The 20,914-nt window shown below is 43.3% G+C and overlaps 1 protein-coding gene and 1 long non-coding RNA gene across 2 annotated transcripts in view; both read left to right on the plus strand.

The window, feature by feature from the left end:
- The window catches only part of RSPO3 (R-spondin 3), a 154,255-nt gene that overhangs the window by 36,559 nt on the left and 96,782 nt on the right, over window positions 1-20,914 (plus strand). The gene's annotated exons all lie outside the window — the stretch shown is intronic.
- LOC115466853 lies at window positions 9,505-20,377 on the plus strand. Its single transcript, XR_003941605.1, has 3 exons — window positions 9,505-9,516; window positions 12,454-12,457; window positions 20,291-20,377. It is a non-coding gene; the product is annotated as an uncharacterized LOC115466853 (long non-coding RNA).

The raw sequence follows: 20,914 nt of genomic DNA on the forward strand, positions 1-20,914 counted from the left end.
TTAAAGGCAGTGGGAGAGACTGTTATCTGGTGGTGGTTACCCCCTCGCATACTATGCTTTCCTGTCCCCCCTCCCTGCCCCCCCTTTTTAGCAGGCAGTAGAAAACAGCAGAAGTGAAGCCCCTCATTAAAAAGAATTCTTTAGATCTAGCACTACCAGAGCACTATAAACCACAGACCAAAAATAATTCTCTCTAATTGGAAGAACAACCACTCACTTAGGGCCCTGTTTACTAAGCTGCGCTGTAGGCACGCTAACATTTTAGCATGCACTAAAAATTAATGTGCGCTGATGCTAGAGACACCCATGCTAATTTTTAGTGCACGCTAAAAAGTTAGCGCGCCTACAGCGCAGCTTAGTAAAGGGGGCCCTTAATGCCTTTTAGTGGCAAGCAGTTTTGCAAAGTTACAAATTTTAAATGCTAATGCTGATAAATTTTGAGCCACCGTATATATATATATATATATATATATATATATTTATATATTTATATATTTATTTATTACATTTATATCCCACATTTTCCCACTGATCGCAGGTTCAATGTGGCTTACATAAATCTTTCTCTTTAAATACATATTTGTAATGCCTCAATGTTTTATTTGTTGTTGTTGCATTTAGGCATAGAGGGCTAGATTCTATATATGGTGCCTAAAAAATTAGTGCCATAAAATACCTGCTTAAGTGCTGTTATATAAGCCATGCCTAAAGTTCAGTGCAGTTTATAGATTAAACGCTTAAGCGGACAGGTCGCACGTAAATTCAGGTGCCACCATTTGCACCAACAAAAATGTGGCCCACACTTAAATTCACATGCAGAGCACCATTATTCCATAATTTCGTGCATAACTCAAAACTACATCCCCAATCTCCCCCAAAATGCCAATAACTCTCCCATTTCCACGTTCCCTGTTTTGGAACACGTGTAAATTTTAGTCAGAGATCCTGCACCTAAATTTACATGCGTTAGTCCCAATTAAATCTAATTAGTGTCAATAATTGCCTGTTAGCCAATTATTGGCACTAATTGGCTCATTCTATTGCATTGCGCATGCAAATTGTGAACGTACCTAAATTTGTGTGCAGAATTTTTAACGGCCTTATAGAATCGGGAGTAAATGTGTGCAAACTCTAGCCACCCAGGGTGAGAAAGAAGTGCTTCCGTGCCCTCAAAACAAAATAATCTAGAGATGTATGCAAACACTTCCATAACAGCTATGGCAGCAAACAAATCCAACCTAACCATTGTGTGAAACAACTCACTATTACCTAATACAATGAAAAGTCTCTCGACAGATGTCAACTTGAGAATAAAGGAGAGTGATACTTTCTGAACGGCTTCTACCGCAGTAGTGGTACACCAAACGATAGCTCTGCAAAAAAACTATGTATTCACCACAAATAGCTAATCTGAGACCTCACATGCTGTGCTAACATACAAAAATAGCTAGAAAACTCATCTCTATCCATTGTAAGCACAAAACACCACTGGCTTCCAACATCATTGAGAAAAAGAAAGTGCCTGCACGGGAGATTTAATGACTCCACAGTACATGTAATCATAACATCACAACACCGCCAATGGAAAACTAATGTAAATAGGGGTTCGAAATGTAAATTAAACACTGCATTAAATGAATCTTCATAATTCTCAACTACCATGGAGTACACCAAACCAAAACTCACATGTTAAAAACTTAAAAAAATGTAGCGATAAAAGCTAGTCAAAGAAAGGAATATTTGCCAGTACCATCGAAACATGGCCCATGTCGGGTCTTTGAGGCTGGTGCTTTCAATAACGAATATTCTTACATTCATCCCACAGCTGGTCATCATTTATGTCATCCTCTACTCATTTTGGACTTTTTGTTGCTGGCCTAGAGGTTTTTTTTCCTGTTTATGCTATAGATCTTTTATGATTCTTGTCAATTTTTCTAGTTCTGGATTGTATGTCACTACAAGGGGGATTCCTTCTGTGGCTTTCTTCTCTCCAGGAGAAAGAATTACTGAAAGAGATATTCCCAACCCCACCAGTGCTGGTCTTCTGACAGTCACCTAATTTGAAACAGAAATTAGAGAAAAGCAAACTCCCAAGAAAAGCTCAAAAGAGAATGGCATACGTCCCTGCAATATACCTAGCTGCAAACTGTGCCAACACATTTCACAGGATCTGACAGGCACTCACATGGGAAAAGCATTCAGCATAAGGGGATTGTTCACATGCTTGCCCTCAAATGTGGTATATATCATTCAATGCAAAAAGTGTGACGAAGGGTGCTATATTGGAGAATCAGGCCAGATGCTAAAAACAAGGCTCAATTTACATAGACACAATATTAAACATTCCAAGGCCAACCAGGATGCCACCTCTGTGGGACAGCACTTTACAAAACCAGAACACTGCATCAGTGATCTTATGGTAAGAATACTAAAAGTACATTTTGAAGTCAAAATGATGAATTATTTTAACATCTACCAGACAGGATTTACAGATCTGGGTTTTCTATCCCACTATAAAGCATAAAATTATACTGCTTCGTCACTGTCTTATCAGCCATCCATCTCTCACAAACCCAGCTCTCCCTGTTTCTCACCTAACCCACAACAACCTCTTCCTGTGAGACTATCATTGGAATGCTTTTGTGTTTCACTTATATATTCTGATATTTGTCAACATTTGCTTATTTCCAATTTGAAGGTAACCCTTCAAAGCTAATCAAAAAAATTTATTGTTAGTCCAATTGCAAAGGTATCATCTTATTTTCTTTTCTCTGTTCCAATTTATATCTGTTTATTACCTTTAAAAGTGGACTAACACGGCTACTACGCCAATTTACTCAAAAGGTTTAAAGAAAGGCAACCAAAATGATAAGGGGATGGAACTTCTCTCGTATGAGGAAAGGCTTAAGAGGTTAGGACTCTTCAGCTTGGAAAAGAGATGGCTGAGGGGGGATATGATTGAAGCCTACACAATACTTAATAGTGTAGAATGGGTAAATGTAAATCGATGTTTTACTCTGTCAAAAAGTACAAAGACCAGGGGACACTCAAGGAGGTTACTACTACTACTACAAATCATTTCTATAGCGCTACCAGTCATACGCAGCGCTTCACAATTGAACATGAAGAAAAGACAGTCCCTGCTCAAAATAGCTTACAATCTAAATCAGGACAGACAGACAGGACAAATAAGGGATAAGGGTAGGACAGACAGATAGGACACATAGGGAAAAGGGACTATTGAAGAGAGGAAGACAAGATAAGGTTACGAGCAGGTGACAAGTTAGGAGTTAAAAGCAGCATCAAACAGGTAGGTCTTTAGCCCGGATTTGAAGGTGGCCAGGGATGGAGCTTGATGTAATGGCTCAGGAAGTCTATTTCAGGCATAAGGTGCGGTGAGATAAAAGGAACGGAGTCTGGAGTTAGCGATGGAGGAGAAGGGTGCAATTAGGAGAGATTTGCCTAGTGAACGGAGTTCTTGGGAAGGAGTGTAGGGGGAGATAAGGGTGGAGAGGTAGTGAGGGGCAGCAGAGTGAATGCACTTATAGGTTAATAAGAGGAGCTTGAACTGTATACGGAAACGGATAGGGAGCCAGTGAAGTGACTTCAGAAGAGGGCTGATATGGGCATAGCGACTTTGGCGAAATAGTAATCATGCAGCAGAATTTTGAACAGATTGAAGAGGAGAGAGATGGCTGAGTGGAAGACGGGTGAGAAGCAAGTTGCAGTAGTCCAAGCGAGAGGTGATGAGAGTGTGGATGCGGGTTCTGGTAGTGTGCTCAGAAAGGAGAGGGCGAATTTTGGCGATATTATAGAGGAAGAAACGACAGGTTTTAGCAATCTGTTGAATACATGCAGAGAAGGAGAGGGAGGAGTCGAAGATGACCCCAAGGTTACGAGCAGATGAGACAGAAAGAATGAGTGTGTTGTCGACAGAAATAGAGAGTGGGGGAAGGGGAGAGGTTGGTTTAGGTGGGAAGATAAGGAGCTCAGGTTTGGACATATTGAGCTTCAGGTGGCGGTGAGACATCCAGGCAGCAATGTCAGACAGGCAGGCAGATACCTTGGCCTGGATTTCTGGTGTGGAGAGGTATATCTGGGAGTCATCAGCGTAAAGGTGATATTGAAAACCATGGGCTTTACATGGTAGTACTTTTAAAACGAACAGGAGGAAATTTTTTTTCACTCAACAAATAGTTAAGCTCCGGAACTTGTTGCCAAAGGATGCGGTATCAGCAGTTAGTGTATCTGGGTTTCCTGAAGGAAAAGTCTATAGCCTGTTATTGAGATGAACATGGCGGAAGTCACTGCTTGCCCTGGGATTGGTAGCATGGAATGTTGCTACTAATTGGGTTTCTGCCAGGTACCCATGAAGCAGGATACTGGGTTAGATGTACCATTGGTCTGACCCAGTATGGCTATTCTTATGTTCTTATCTTCTCCTTTTGTTCTGTTTTCTAGCTATCCTGTTACCGTTTGTTATAGATACATAAACTGCTACAGTGCTGTTGTAAAGTGTGTCAAAATGGAGTTACTGCCCTGTTACCGCATGACTCTTGCAGTAATTTCATTTTTAGCGCGCGTTCAATATACGCGGCTGAAAAATAATTTTTTATTTTCGGATGCACGTATCAGACACGCCCCAAGTGGCATTTGATGCGCATAGGTCATTACCGCCTGGTTACCGCGTGTGACTTTACCGCTAGGTCAATGGCTGGCGGTAAGGTCACAGACCCAAAATGGATGTGCGGCAATTTTGATTTTGATGCACGTCCATTTTCAGCAAAACTTTTTAAAAGGCCTTTTTTATAGGCATGCTGAAAAATGGATCAGCATACGCCCACAACCCGCGTCTACACTACCGCAAGCCATTTTTCAGCACACTTTAGTAAAAGGAACCCTATGGCGCGCAGTTATAGAATAGGGTCAGTTACGCCAGTCCTGGAGTACCCCTTGCCAGTCAAGTTTTCAGGCTATCAACAATGAATATACATGAAAGAGATTTGCATATAATGAAGGCAGTGCATGCAAATCAAGTTCATGCATATTTTATTTATTTATTTATGTATGTATGTATTCTGCATTTGTACCCCACATTTTCTAATCAGGTTGTTGGTTCAATGTGGCTTACAGATTAATATGGTTGGATATGTAGCATTATCATTAGTAGCTGGTGCGGGTCATTATATTTTTTTCTGTTGGTGGTCGGGTTCCGTGGAGTGTTGCATTGTTGATTAGTCTGTGCGGGATAGTCGAAGAAGGATTGTCTGAAGAAGTGGGCTTTCATCAGGTGTTTTCAAAAAGTTATGTAACATTTTAGGATTCACAGTATTCCAGATTTTGAAGCATATGTATGTAAAACTGGTTGAGTTTGCAGATTTGTATTTCAGGCCTTGGCAGCTGGGGAAGTGTAGGGTGAGGAAGGTTCTTGCACCTTTGACTGCATTTTGCATGGGTAGTTCTATTAAGTTTGTCATGTATTCAAGTGCAATATGTATCAGATAGATAAATAATTAGTCAAATCTTATAACACAATGCAACAGCTTAACTTGATTTCACTAAAAAGTTACAACAATGAATAAGAAAGCTATAAAAACTAGAGGTAATACCTCACTCGGGGCTCCTTTTACAAAGTGACGTTACAGTTTAGCATGCGCCGAATGCGAAGAAGCCCATTCAATTCCCATGGCTTCTTCACATTCAGCAAAAGTAGAGGCTGACAAATGTTACAAACCAACAGGGAGATAATGTCAAAGAGCAGTTTATTCAGAATATTCATATCAAAGGACCCGACATTATCTCCCTGTTGGTTTGTACATTTGTCAGCCTCTACTTTTGCTGTTTTGTTTTGAATCTCCTTGGAGGCTCCTCCTGTTCTTTTGGATTTGTTCTTCACATTCAGCACACGCTACTCAGTAGTGCTGCTTTATAAAAGAGCCCTAAAATTGTGTAACTTATATAAATGCATTTATTTATTAAGAAAAAGTTGATATACCACCTTAAATTAGCAGGTAGATATAGGTGGTGTACTTTAGTAACAAGTTTCAGAAATATAGGAAAGGAACTACAATTGTTGACAGGAAATAAACATCCATTTATACAAAATAAAGTGAAACCTAAGAGAAGGTTACACAAGTGTTAGGGGGAAGGCAGACATATACCAAATACTTGAAAGGGAAGGGTATTTGTGAGAAGAGAAAGTGTAAATCAAGTAGAACAGGTTTCTACTCCCAATGCATATTGTAGCTCAAAGCAGCAGAAATCTTAAAACACATTTTGAAAGATCATACTCAAATTATTAAAATCTCACTGTTTCCATAAGTTTTTGACCTTAGGAATGCTGAAACAAATGCTAAAAAGTACCGTGGGATCAATACATTCCAATTCATGCATTCCAATGATGTCATCACACCAGGGGCGTATCTGAACTGCGGCGGTAGGGGGGGCCAGGGCCAGAGAGGGGGGGCACATTATAGCCCCCCCCCCGCCGCCGCCGCCGCCGCCGCCGCCGCCATTGCCGATCCCCCTCCCCCAGCCGCTGCCATTGCTAACCCTCCCCCTCCGTTGCTCGCCTACCTTCGCTGGCGGGGGACCCCAACCCCCGCCAGCCGAGGTCCGCGTCCTCCTGCCGCTGCCGGCTGCCTTTGGTCCTTTCATTCTTCCATTGAAGCTGGCGCCGACGAAAAAGTTTCTTTTGAATCTGACGTCGCTGCACGTTGCACGTTGTACGTGCAGGACGTCAGACTCAGAAACAATTTCTGAGTCTGACGTCCTGCACGTACAACGTGCAGCGACGTCAGACTCAAAAGAAACTTTCGTCGGCGCCAGCTTCAATGGAAGAATTAAAGGACCAAAGGCAGCCGGCAGCGGCAGGAGGACGCGGACCTCGGCTGGCGGGGGTTGGGGTCCCCGCCAGCGAAGGTAGGCGAGCAACGGAGGGGGAGGGTTGGCAGCGGTAGGGGGGTCCAGGGCGAAATCTGCGGGGGCCCAGGCCCCTGAGGCCCCACGCAGATACGCCCCTGCATCACACATCAGTGACATCATTGGACACTAAACCATGGGTGGATGATCAAAAACAGCACAAATAAGCATAAAAACCTTGTGGCACCTAATAATCTTATAATAAAAGGCACCTCCAACATTCCAATGAAGCCTCAAGCCGGAAACTTGAGGCGCCAGAGATATCCAGTTTGGCCTGTAATCAGTGTAGCTCCGCCCTCCCGTCAAAACGCGATGACGTAGAGGGCGGGGCGGGCCTTCAGTCACTGTACCTCCGCCCTCGCATCAAAACGCGATGACATAGAGAGCTGGGCGGGGAAGGCACAATGCACGAGTTCCACAGATACAGTGACAGCAGCGGGGAGAGCGCTGCGAACTTTAATCACAAATTCGCAACCAAGTGACTGAGGGACAAAGGGAGGGAGAGGGGGGTGTGGAAATCGGAAGGGAGGGATGGGGGGGGGGTCTGGAACTCGGGAGGGAGGATGGTGGGAGGGATTACCTTGCTAGCACCCGTTTCATTTTTATCCAAAACGGGCATTTCTCACTAGTACTATATAAATATTAATTAAAATGTAAAAGTTTTTATTCCACCTCCAAGGATACTGAAAGCAAAACCTATGCACATGCATTAGTAAAAACAGCAAAAGCTCATAAATATATAAATGCAGGAATAAATGTTTATTACAATAAATAAAAGACAAGAATAAAAATCAGAGAAATACCGATGGGTCCGTTTCCATGTTCAACCTCAAGGGAGTCACTGTCTTAAATTTAAAAATTAGTCTCTTGTTGTACACAGAGCAACCATGACAAAAAAACTGTAGTCCTCAAACTTGTGTCCAGCTTGGATGGTGTGCTCTTCCAATGGCTTTTAATCTGTCGCTTAATAATAATACTGACTGAATCTTCTTTTGGTCTTGCCAATGTAGATCAAGTTGCAGGGACATAATGCAGCATATACTACTCCCACGGTTTTGAAACTGGAAAAATGTCTGATTTCAAATTCTTCTGTAGTGGTTGGGTGAAAGAAGGTTTTCATCTCCCTTTTACATGGGTGGGGCATGGGACCTTATAGAATAGGCTCTCACAGGGCCGCTGAGAGACAGAGCCGGGCCCAGGGCAGGATCGCCTCCCCCCACTCAGGCCCTGCCCCCTGCCTCCCCCACTCAAGCTCCTGCCCCCATCCCCTTACCTTCCTGCATTTGCTGCTCCCACAGTCTGTCATGCTCCTGCTCATGTGTGCCAGGACCCAGGTTATCGCGTTAATGCAATCAGCCAGGTCCCGAAACACAGGACCAGGAGAGAGACAGATCCCGAGGCTGGGCCTGGGGAATCTTGCCCCCACTGCCTTCCCCTTCCATCAGTGGCCCTGAGCTCTCACTGTATGGCATCAGGGTTCCTAAAAGTGGCATTTATATATAGAATTACCCCAAGACTAATTGCTTTACCCCAAGAATCTTTCTTTTAGGATGTATGCGGAGGACATAAAGCTGTTAGTTCTAGTAGACATTTAGATTATTCTTCTGAGATTTTGAGGCACTATTTTTCTGATGTGGGCCACTGAATAGCTCTAAATGTTAGCCTTAAAAGTGAAGAACGAATGGAGTGATGAGTGATGGAAGGAGATCAGAGCAGGGGAAGGGGGATAAGAAGGGGAAAGAGTAGAAGGAGAAAGGGGTGAGAAGGGGGAAGACTGGAGGAATGGGGGTAGAAGGTGAGAAAGAGAGTGTCTGGAAGGAGGGGTGAATCCAAGAAGACAGGAGGAGCCTCCATGGAAAGTCAAAGCAAAACAGCAAAAGTAGAGGCTGACAAATGCGCAAACCAATAGGGAGATAATATCAAAAACCAGTTTATTCAGAATATTCATATCAATATCAAGGACCCGACACGGTCCGTGTTTCGGCGCCAAAGCGCCTGCCTCAGGGGTCACAATCAACTTTCTCTGAGAAGAAGCTGATAGGCTTGAATTCCTTTATGTATGCTGATCGGTTGGCTGTTCTTTTGTTCTCTCTGTGGATTAACTTGCATACATAAAGGAATTCAAGCCTATCAGCTTCTTCTCAGAGAAAGTTGATTGTGACCCCTGAGGCAGGCGCTTTGGCGCCGAAACACGGACCGTGTCGGGTCCTTGATATTGATATGAATATTCTGAATAAACTGGTTTTTGATATTATCTCCCTATTGGTTTGCGCATTTGTCAGCTTCTACTTTTGCTGTTTTGCTTTGGAAGGAGGGGTGAACAGATAACATAATGGATCTGGAGAAGCTGGAAAAGGGTTGAGATCCAGTGCAAAGAGATAGATGAAAGAGACATATTTGTGAAGAGTGTGAAAGAAGGGGATAGAGAAACAAGCTGGCAGGTAAGAGAAAGAAGGATACCAGGAGGGAATCAGTGGCAGGTAAGGAGCCGAGGCTAGTGAGGAAATTAGATTTATAGGAAGATGAACGAGGGGTAGAGAAAATGGAAAGCTTGTAAGTAGGTGAGATATGAAAAGAGAGAAACAGGACTAGAGAGTGAGAGAAGGGGAAAATCTAAAAATCTAACTGAGTGGAGCTGCAGAGAAGAGATAAATAGAGAAAAACGATTAAGGGGCATGATCAATGTCAGAGACTTGTAGAGAGGAAAGGAAAACAGGAGAAGAAAGAAGAAATGAAAATGACCCTAGAAAAAAAATTAGATGAAAACAGCACAAGAAAAATGGAAAGGCTGGAACCAACCTGATCAGTGAAATAAAATAGCTAGACAGCAAAGGCAGAAGACATTCTATTTTCAGTTTCGTAAGTGGAATATGTCAGTTTTTTAAATGTTCAACCCTAACAAATTTGTTTGTTGCACAATATATGTATTTTCTGTTTCTCCAGTGTTGCACTGCATTCAGGCTTCTCGGGGTTCATATTTCTAGTTAGTGGCAGCTTATTCCGTATTTGAGGCTCTGTCTATCTTCTGCAGGTGTGACAGAGGTATTCTGCTAATGTTTACTTTATATGTAGGGATCCATGGCAATAAGTAATGCCACAATGGGAAGACCAAGGGTCCATCGAGCCCAGCATCCTATCCACGACAGCGGCCAATCCAGCAGGAAGTACATTGGTATTCTAGGGTGCTGCCTTTTATAGATTGGGTCTTTGCTATTTGAATCCTAGATGTCAGTGCTGTTTTAGTATGCCAGGTTTGCTATGTACTTCTGGAATGTGCTTTTTGTGTTACTTCTAAAGTATTTGCTGGTAGAAACTTTGGGTTGCTGTTATTGAAGTGACTCCAACATTTGTACATAAGAAGATAAGAATAGCCATACTGGGTCAGACCAATGGTCCATAAAGCCCAGAATCCTGCTTCCAGCAGTGGCCAATCCAGGTCACAAGTACCTGACAGGAACCCAATTAGCGGCATCATTCCATGTTACCAATCCCAGGGCAAAAAGTGGCTTCCCCCATGTCCATCTCAATTACAGACTATGGACTTTTCTCCCAGGAACTTGTCCAAACCTTTTTTAAACCACATCCTCTGGCAACGAGTTCCAGAGCTTAATTATTCTACGAGTGAAGAAATATTTCCTACTATTTCTTTTCAAAGTATTTCCACATAATTTCATTGAATGTCCCCTGATCTTTGTACTTTTTGAAAGAGTGAAAAATCGATTCACTTTTACCCATTTTACACCACTCAGGATTTTACAGACCTCAATGATATCCCCCCTCAGCTGTCTCTTTTCCAAGCTGAAGAGGCCTAACCTCTTTAGCCTTTCCTCATGTGGGAGGAGTTCCATCCCCTTTAACATTTTGGTCACTCTTCTTTGAACCTTTTCTAATTCCGCTATATCTTTTTTGAGATATGGCGACCAGAATTGAATGCAATACTCAAGGTGCGGTCGCACCATGGAGCGATACAGAGGCATTATAATATTTTTCATCTTATTTTGCATCCCTCTCATAATAATTCCTAGCATCTTGTTTGCTTTTTTGGCTGCTGCCACCACAAACTGGGCAGAAGTTATAATTGTGCATTTCTGCTTTTGTGCATGCTTTCTATTCAATCCAAATAAAGTTTTAAAAAATCAGTGGAATGGTGGAGCTGAATTCAATATTGATACAAATGGTTTATTTCTGTTACATAGTGAGTAGATATACAAAGCAATTTAAACAACTAGAAACAGCTTCTGGCAGTTTAACTCATGTGTCCAGGGCTAACTGAGCATATTCAGCAGCACTTAACTGGACAATGCCACTGAAAATGTCTGGTTAGCACCTAAGCCATGCGGGTGTTGCCAGAGCAGAGTTGGCACTTAAGGGGGAGATTGTATATATGGTGCCTAAAACGTTGGCGCTGAAATTGGTGCCGGAGAAGCGGAGTAATCGGTGCCTATATTTAGGCGACGATTATAGAATACACTTAGGGCTCCTTTTACTAAGCGGCAGTAAACCCAATGCGGAAGTACCACCGGGCTACTGCAGCAGCCCAGCAGTACTTCCCACCCCTAGCACGCTGTCATTTCCGGCGCTACAAAAATGTATTTATTTTTGTAGCACCGGAATGTACCCAGTGCCCGGTTACCACCGAGTTAACGTGGGAGCCCTTACCGCCACCTCAATGGGTGGCGGTAAGGGTTCCCCCCTGCCAAAATGGCCACACGGCCATTTCCTGCAGGAAGGCGAGACTTCCCTTTTACCAGCTGCAGTAAAAGGGGGCCTCAGCATGCATGTAAAACACGCACCAACACCAGCGCTGGCCCCTTTTTGCCGCAGCTTGGTAAAAGGGGCCCTAAGTTGATACCTCAGTGCCTAAAACTATGCGTATCCATTTACACCAATGAAAAAGTGGCATAAATCCCAGCACGTAGATTTAGGTGGATTAGACTATATTCTATAAGTACATGCAAGAAACGCCCATTTCCCCACCTATAACCATGCCCCTTTTTGCCTGTGCATGTTAGTAGTTTGGCACACTTAGTTACAGAATACGCTTAGTGAGTTGTGCACGTAAATTCTAATCAGTGCCAATTACTACTACTATTACTTATCACTTCTATAGCGCTACAAGGCATATGCAGAACTGTAGACCATACACAAAAAGACAGTCCCTGCTCAAAGAGCTTACAATCTAAATAAGACAGGTAAACAGACAGAACAATTAAGAGGTAAGGGAATTAAAGAGGTGGGGTACAGGGCAAGTGAGTAGTGGCTAGGAGTCAAAAGCAGTGTCAAAGAGGTGGGCTTTTAGCCTGGAATTGAAAACGGCCAAAGACGGGGCTAGACGTACAGGCTCAGGAAGTCTATTCCAGGCGTGACATTTGGCGAGATAAAAGGAACGGAGTCTGGAATTAGAGGTAGAGGAGAAGGGGACAGACGAGAGATCTCTCTGCAGAGCGGAGTGCCCAAGGAGGAGCGTAGGGAGAGACAAGAGTGGAGAGGTACTGGGGAGCAGCAGAGTGAATGCACTTATAGGTCAGTAAGAGAAGTTTGAATTGAATGTGGAAATGGATAGGGAGCCAGTGAAGTGACTTGAGGAGAGGGCTAATGTGAGTCACACAGCAGAGTTTTGGATTGATTAGTGCTCATTATTGCTTGCTAAGTGCTGTTATCAGCTTGTTAAGTTACGTGCATTGTTATAGAATCTATGCCGATTTTGGCGCAGATCTCTAGGAGCGCTAAATAAAATCTAGGGGTAAGCAGCTAGGATAACCACATAAATAGAATCGCATAAAACACAGTCCTATCTTTACACAATTCACCTTAGCCACTCAAGTGCTGAATATCACACTTAATCGACTATGTTTTCGCCACCTGCATATACCCGAAAATCCAATAAAGGAGCCCGGACATGACCTGGCATTGACTTTCCCGGGATAATGCCAGCAGCAGTCAGCAAAATACTGGGCACCAACGGCTGAATATCCACCCCAAGTGAAAGAAGTCATAGGTGGGGAAAGTAGTAAAAACGTGCATATGGCAGGATTTTAGTCCCTTTTAAAATTGTCCACCCTAGTCACATCATTGAAGGGGGCTGCCTATGCCTTTCCTGCCCCCTCCCCATCACTTCCCTTCCCCTCAGCCTCACTGACTGCCTGTGCACACACACAAAGTTTAATATTTAAAAGTATGACCACCATTATGCATTTGTACAGGACTTCTGGGGCACGATCATGATTGTCAAGTTTAATCAAGGCGCTTTTACATTTGGGCAAAAGAGGCAACTGCTCTGGACCCTGCATAACAGGGGCCTATAAGAAAAAACACATTTTTCTCCAGACCACCTGCTCTCACCAGCCACCAGGTGGCATTCAGAAAATGATGTCTGGGGCAGGGTTACTACTACTGTAGGAGTTGATCCTTGTCATAACACTGCTCAGCTTATTTGATGGTACCTAGTGAAGGAGCAACAGCAGTGTGGGCTATAATGATTATTGTCCTGCCTGCCTCTTCCCTTAATCCCAATGCTTCAGAGCACTGGAGGAATTTCTGTGAAGGCAAAGTATGTTTACAGAACTGGACCTATAAGGTCCTGTAGGGTTCATCCCCATCCTGTAAAGACATCAGACTTCATTTCCATATATGAGTAAATAAAAGCTCTCCATGCTTCATGTCCGTTTTTTACTGGCTGTTTGTCATCTTTACTCTGGGTACATCTGTTTCTTGAGATGTTTGATATGACATGACAAAGTATTGGAAGGTGATTCAATGTTTATTGCAGTGGTTCTCAATCCAGTCCTTGGAGCACACCCAGCCACTTAGGTTTTCAGGATATCCACAATGAATATGCATAAAATAGATTTGCATGCCAAGGAGGCAGAGCATGTAGATCTCTCTCACGCATGTTAACTCTGATATCCTGAAAATATGACTTCCTGAGTGTGCCCTGAGAACTGGGATGAGAACCACTGGTTTACTTGATGCATAATTTTAGGGCAGGTCAATCTGGAAGAAATAAAAGGAGCCCCAGGCATTATTGGTGGTTAATTAGCAATCTTAGGAGAAAGGGGCAGGTTAGGGTCCTGAAATCTAACAGTGGAAAGACATAAGACTAAAGGTTTGCCTAGGGAATCCAATAACCTAGCACCCATCCTGATGAGATGTAAAAGCTGTTGGCTCATTCAAAACCCCTACATAAACTTCAGATAATATTTATCATCCTTTGTCACAGCAAGGAACTTCATGTATTCCTAGCAAGATGTAAGAAATAAAAAAAAACAAAACTTTTCCCTTCATACAATGTGGTAAGGCTTAACAAGTCCACTGTCCCAAATTGTAGTCCCCACAGCATCCCTTGGGGTGTCTCTGGTGTCTAGTGGTCCCCCAAACCTCCCCATAAGCTACACCATGGATCAAAAATTAAGAAAATGTTTTATAGACCCCTGCCCTAGGGGGCAGCGAAATCTCTGCTGACTAGTAGGCCAGAGCTCCCACTCCTCAGCCCTGATGTGGGATATATACAGGGCTTTTTTTGAGGGGGTACTTGGGGGTACTGAGTACCGGCACCTTTTCCATTGGCTGCTAAAATTGACTCATGGTCCCCAAGATTTAATGAAAGAGCTCAGGCTCTACACACCAATTCTGCCTTGTCATAGGTTCTGTGACTGGTTGCAGGGGGCCTGGCTATTGTGAGGAGGGCCCCTCAGTGATTACCCCCACCCCTGAAGGGTGGCCTAGCATTTGAGTACCGGCACCTTTTTCACTAGAAAAAGTGCACTGGATATATATGTCAAAGGACTTCTCCCCCTCCCCCCCACCGCCCCTTAGATTACCTAATTTAAGGGTCATGCCTCCCTTTAGGATTCTGGTCACCCCAAGGGGTTTGGGGGCAATAGGTGTAGGAGTGATCCCCACTTACTCCTACTCCAGTGGCTGCCTCTTCGAAAATGATGTTACTTGACCTCTAGTCTTAGTGCTATTGATAGTGAGCCTGCCAAAGGCAGTCTGAGAAAAGTGCTGAGAAAACATTGTCAACCCCAAGTAAAATACATGAGAATTACCAGGGTACTCCTGTTTAATGGAAAGCAGTCTTATCTTACACAATAGAGGATCTAATGAAACGGTTCCATGTTTCTTGACACAATAAATGTACAAAGTAAGAACTATAAAACTAATTCGGAACCAGTGTGTGAAATGGTAAGTGAATCCTCTAGCACAATTAATTGGCTAATTGGAATCAGGTGCTTAAGCAACTGGATAACACTGAAAGCACCCTACAGAATAAATCTGCATGACTGAGTTTGGGCATCCTGTCCCCTTTAAGAAAAATATTTATGTTCAGTTTTTAGGAGATCTCTATTTCTGCAAAGCATTAGGAGTAGCAAAAACCAGATTTTAGTACTATTGGCAGGCAAGAAGCTGGAGAAAATATTTGTGCCTCAGAGCAGATTATTTATGAAGCATAAATCAATTTTAATGTTAAGTTGTTTAAAAAAGAAATATGAATGTAAGCATACTAGCTATAATTTATTCCACCAAATAACAGTTGCTGAAAGTTGTCTCAAACTTAGGTGGTATGATCCTGCACAGGGCTCCAATATATCAGAAAAAGTTCAAAGTCTTACAGCGATCTAAGGAGCGAATGCACTGAGCCAACGCTCGCAAGTTTTATTGCATGAGCAAAAGGTTACACTGCATTTGGGGAGGTTGTTCTGTAACACTGCACCTATATATAAGCACATTTCCATAAAGAAAAGAAGGTGCCTATTTTCCTTGATAGATATACCCACATATATACATGTGTATGCTTAGGTCCAAGCACTCATGCCAGCCATAGAGCTGGTTTAAATGCTCAAACCTAAATGCAGGAAATACAGCATTCCATATAAATGTGCATGCCACCCACCAGTAGTGTGCGGTCGGAGCCTTCAAGGGATTAATTGAATCCTTACATCACCCAGTTCTACTGTGGAGGAGTAGCCTAGTGGTTAGAGCACCAGGTTTGATATCCAGAGGTTGCGGGTTTAAATTACACTGCTGCTCCTTGTGATCTTGGGTAAGTCACTTAACCCTCCATTGCCTCAGGTACAAAATTAGATTGTGAGCCTGAATGTAACTTACCTTGGCCTACTACTGAAAAAGGTGTGAACAAAATCCAACTAAACAACAAACTCCTGTTGATTTTTGGGGAGGGGTTGTAAATTTTGCAATGATATCTCTTCCTCCCATCTTCCCCCTGTGCAGGTCCAGCATCTCTCCTTTTCACCCAACTCTGCAGGTCTCCCTCCCCACTCCAAAGTCCTTCAAACCTGCCTTCTTCTCAGTGAAAAGCATAGGCTATGGTAGGTCCGGAGTCTTCCCTCTACCATGTCCTACCCACGCAGAAACAGTAGTTGAGGCAGAGGGGGTGGGACTTGGCAGAGGAAAGGCTCGGGGCTGGCTGCAGGCAGTCTGTGTTTACTGTGCTACTGCCAGCAAAGAAGGCAGGTTTGAAGGACAATAGGAGGAAGGGGAAGAGTGAGAGATGCTGGACCTGAACAGGGAAAAAGGAAGAGGGAGAAATGCTATACCCACAAGAAGGCAGGGAGGAAGGAAGAGGGAGAGGCTTTGGATCCGTGGAAGGAGAGGAAAAGGAAAATGCTGGACCTGCAGGGAGGGAGGGGGGACAGGAGAGATACCTTTATTTATATATACTTTCAAAAATTATATCCCATAAAAACCTTTGAGAATTAAGGAAATACATGTCCATAAGAAACACAATCATGTAATCAGAGTACAAATTTTCACCCACAAAATAAAGGGGCCAAGTAAGGGAAACAAAGGGGCATAGGGGAAGTGGGTAGGGACACAGAGGAGCAATGCCTGACATGGGGGAGGATATGAACACAGAGGGACAATGCTGGGCATGGAGAGAGATGGACAGAGGGGAGATGCTGGACATGGAGGGAGTATAGGGACATAAACATTGGGGTAATCCTGGACACTGGGGGAGAATAGGGACATAGAAGAGTGTTGCTGGATATGGGAGGATAGGGAAAAAGGGAGGATATTGAACAAAGGGGGGGCAAGGACACAAAGATGCAATGCTGGTAAAAGGGGGAAAATATGAACACAAAAGGGAAATGACGGACAGGGGAAGATAGGGGACTCAGAGAAGGGAGATACTGAACATATGGAGATAGGGACACAGGCAAGATGGATGATGGACATGGAAAGAGAAGAAATATCAAACATACAGGAGAAGACAGACGAAAGCAGAAACCAGATACCAGAAGAAAAACTATTTTAAAAAATAAAATGACCAGACAAAAAGAAGATAGAAAAATAATTTTATTTTCTATTTTATGATTACTTGTATTTTACACAGTACAGTGGGGAAATGTATTTCTTTCTATTTCTCTGGTGTTGTTCTGCATGCAAGAGCTGGCTTCTTAGTTTATTCTGTATTTGATATCTGTGTGTTCCTAACTCTTTCAGGAAATCCAGACTGCCCCAATTTGACCGCCCCTGTCAGACTGACTGTTCACGTGTCCTTTAGATTGTAAGCTCTTTGAGCAGGGACTGTCCTTCTATGTTAAATTGTACAGCGCTGCTTAACCCTAGTAGTGCTTTAGAAATGTTAAGTAGTAGTAGTAGTTGTGTGAGATGGGGATAGGGTCAGGGCAGAAAGAAAAAGGTGTGTGGGTAAAAGTAAAGAGGAAGGAGGGGTGGTAGGCAAAGTGAGAGAAGTTCAGAGCACAAGAAGGAAAGAGTGAAGTGATGGGGCGGAGAGGAGAGTGTGGGGTGGGACCAGGTGCATGGCACAGGGTGGAAGTGAAGGTATTGGTGGGAGGAGGGGAAGAGAGAGGAGTTAAGTGGACAGCAGGATAAGGGACAATGGAGTGTGGGTGAAGGAATGGGAGACAAGGGTAAGGGGAAGTGACAGGGATAAGAGGAAGAAGTTGCTGGGTACAGTTTACAGGGAGAAAGAGGATTTGGAAGAATGCAGCTACTGTTTTGCTGGAGTCACCGAGTCCCACTGTGGGAGGTATGGTGTTGAGGTTGCTGAGCCTCTCTTGATGTTTTCATGGAAGTGGGACGTGCTAGATGTTGGTACACATTGTGCAGATAAGTACTGAGAAAATTGGCACTTACATGCCTAAGGGCCCAATGCACAAAGATTATTATACTTACAACATTTGCTTTAGATCGGTTATAGCCAGTCTAAAGCAAACATCATTTAGCATGTAATGCACAAAAGGATTTTGCATGGCTTTAGCCATTCACTGTAGCAGCTACCGACAATCCAATGCAAATGTATTACAATGAGCTCATTAGTATTAAAATGAGCATTCCGAGCGATGCGCAAATGTTTCCAAGCGATGCACAAAAAGAAGCGCCTACCTTTAGCGTGCAAAATTTTCTGGTAGGTCTGGAGCTGCAGGTGCATGAAGGTGTGAGATGGCTAAAAGTTTTGTAACAGAAAAAGAGCAAACATTTGCACTATTCAATCTAGCGTCACACCGCATCCAAGCTCCAGTGAAAGATCAGAGTAGTCCCAGAGGACTGCCTCGGTTTGTGGTTGCAGGATCGGGGGTCATTCCCGGCTGCTCCCCACCTATCTTGGGCAGCTCTCGCAGCTGGTTGGCATCCAGCAGCAGTTCCTCCAGGCTGCGGCTGTAGTGATAGACCCCATCAGAGTCAGCAGGTAGGGAGCAGTGCCTCTTGTCCAGTGACTCCACGTGATGGTTTCACCGCCACAGGAATATGCACGACAACATGCACAAAAGGTAGCTGCTCTCCCCACCTCCTAGCCAGCCCATTGGGTGAGTGGAATCCAAATCCCAGCAGTGTAAGTAGCAGAGAATGGAATAATGGGGAGAGGAGGAGATGTCAGTCTGTCTCTACTCTGGGAACAAAGCCGGCAGAAAGTTCCTGGGATCTCCCAGTGGCTGTTCGTCAGGCGTTTCCAGTCTGGTGCTGCGTGCTGGCGCTCCTACCATCCACTTTACCTCACGTCCCTGGCCCGATCGCTCCTCTGCCCCCTTCCTAGCTTAGCCTCTGCTTTTACTCCTCAGGCTTGGGCCAACCTAGAACACATGGCTCCCTCCTTCCAGCCTGACTTCAGTGCTCCCCAGTCACTGCCACTGCCATGCCTGGGACAAAGGGGAGAGGATGCAGCAACTGTGATCCCTGGAACCTGGCACAGAAGGGGAAGAGTGTGGATAGTATGGGCTCAGCGCTTGGTGGTACAATTTGAGCCAGGCCTTTTGCCTTCCCCCTCCACTTGTGTGATCCCCCACTAGTAACTGTCCTCTCCTCTCTGGGCAAGCAGTGCTGTCATGGTTTCGGGAATCGCCCAAGGTTTCCTGTTTTTATTTATGATTGTTTATTCACAAATTTTGATATTCTGCTATGCCAGAGTCTGATCAAAGCAGTTAACAAAATTGTAAAATTCATAAAAACAATGGAAAAGAATGCCAATTCCTGACAGGAAAGAAATCTCAAATACAACCTAAAAGGGAACAAGGAGAGGAAGGCTCAGGTGTAGGTAAAAGGAAATGTGCAGAGATAGATTAAACTGTTCCCTTTGTCACAGGCTCACTAATACTGCAAAAATCACATTGGGGGGGGGGGGTGGGGGTCCATAGGCTAATTCAAAAAAGTTATGTCTTAAGGTGAGACTCAAATTTTGGAAAAGAAAATTCTGCTCTAATATATTTTGGAAAATTGTACCACAATTTTGGTGCTAGGAATAAAAATGTTGATGATCTGGTACTATCATAACGGACCAGCTTGGGTGACGGAAGGACAAAACGGTGACCATCTAAAGAATTAAGTGCATGTGATGGAGTATATGGGATAACCATATTTGACAGATAGGAAGGGACTCCAAGATGATAGGCCTTGAAAGCCAAACACAAGAGTTTAAATTGAGTGCGGAATTTGATGGGCAACCAGTGCAAAGAGCGAAACAAAGGAGTAACATGATCATATCATTTTGCATGCTACAAGAACCGGACAGCTGTATTCTGCAGAGTTTGTAAATGTCCTAATTGCTGATTAGTTATGCTCACATAAACAGAGTTTACCTAGACATGATACTGTAGGACGCCAATTATCCGAACTCCAATTATCCAGAAGTCAAATTATTTATTTATGACATTTATTGCCCACATTAGCCCAAAATAGATTCAAGTTCAATGTGGCTTACAAACAAAAAGTGAATAAAATGTAATAATGTACAGAATATAACAAAAATTAAAATACCTTCAAGAAGCAAATTAATACATGTGCAGTAAGTAACCAGGGGCTTAAACTATCTCAAGGACAAACAAATGATTAAGAGTGGATAGGTGAGAGCATAATTAGGCAGGACTTAATGGGGGAAAAAAAGAACAAGGTGAGATTAAGAAAAGGAAGTGGGTAAAGTTCAAATAGAGTTCTTTGTATTCAGAAAAGCCAGGCTGAAGAAATGTGTTTTTAGAAGACTTCTGAAAGTCAGGTAATCATCTGTAAACTTGATTGATTTATTTAGGAAGAGTATTCCAAATTTTGGTGCCCGGATAGGAGAAATTAGCAGAGTGAATTGTTTTATATATCACATTCTTACAGATAGGGAAATGCAAGACAAGATATTCTCTACATGATGAAACAGCATTATGAGGGGGTATGCCCCATTATTCATATATGATGGGGCTTGAACAAACAGGATTTGGTGAATGAAAACACATAATTTGAAAGATTTTCTATCTTTTATTGGTAGACAATGAGGCATATTTTCAAAGCACTTAGCCTTCCATAGAAACCTATGGAACTTTGGAAGGCTCAGTGCTTTGAAAATGAGCCCCATCATGGCTCATATAAAAGAGGAGTGGCTGAGATCTACATATAAGGCGAGCTGAAGTATTTTGAGCTGTTTTTAACTTGTTGAGAAGACACCATTAAGTCCAGCATAGATGGAATTGCAATAGTCAAATTTGGTGAGGACAAGGGATTGAACCAAAGTACGAAAGACAGATTTAGA

This window comes from Microcaecilia unicolor, chromosome 3 (genome assembly GCF_901765095.1).
Source record: "Microcaecilia unicolor chromosome 3, aMicUni1.1, whole genome shotgun sequence".
In the NCBI taxonomy this organism is placed as follows: Eukaryota; Metazoa; Chordata; class Amphibia; order Gymnophiona; family Siphonopidae; genus Microcaecilia; species Microcaecilia unicolor.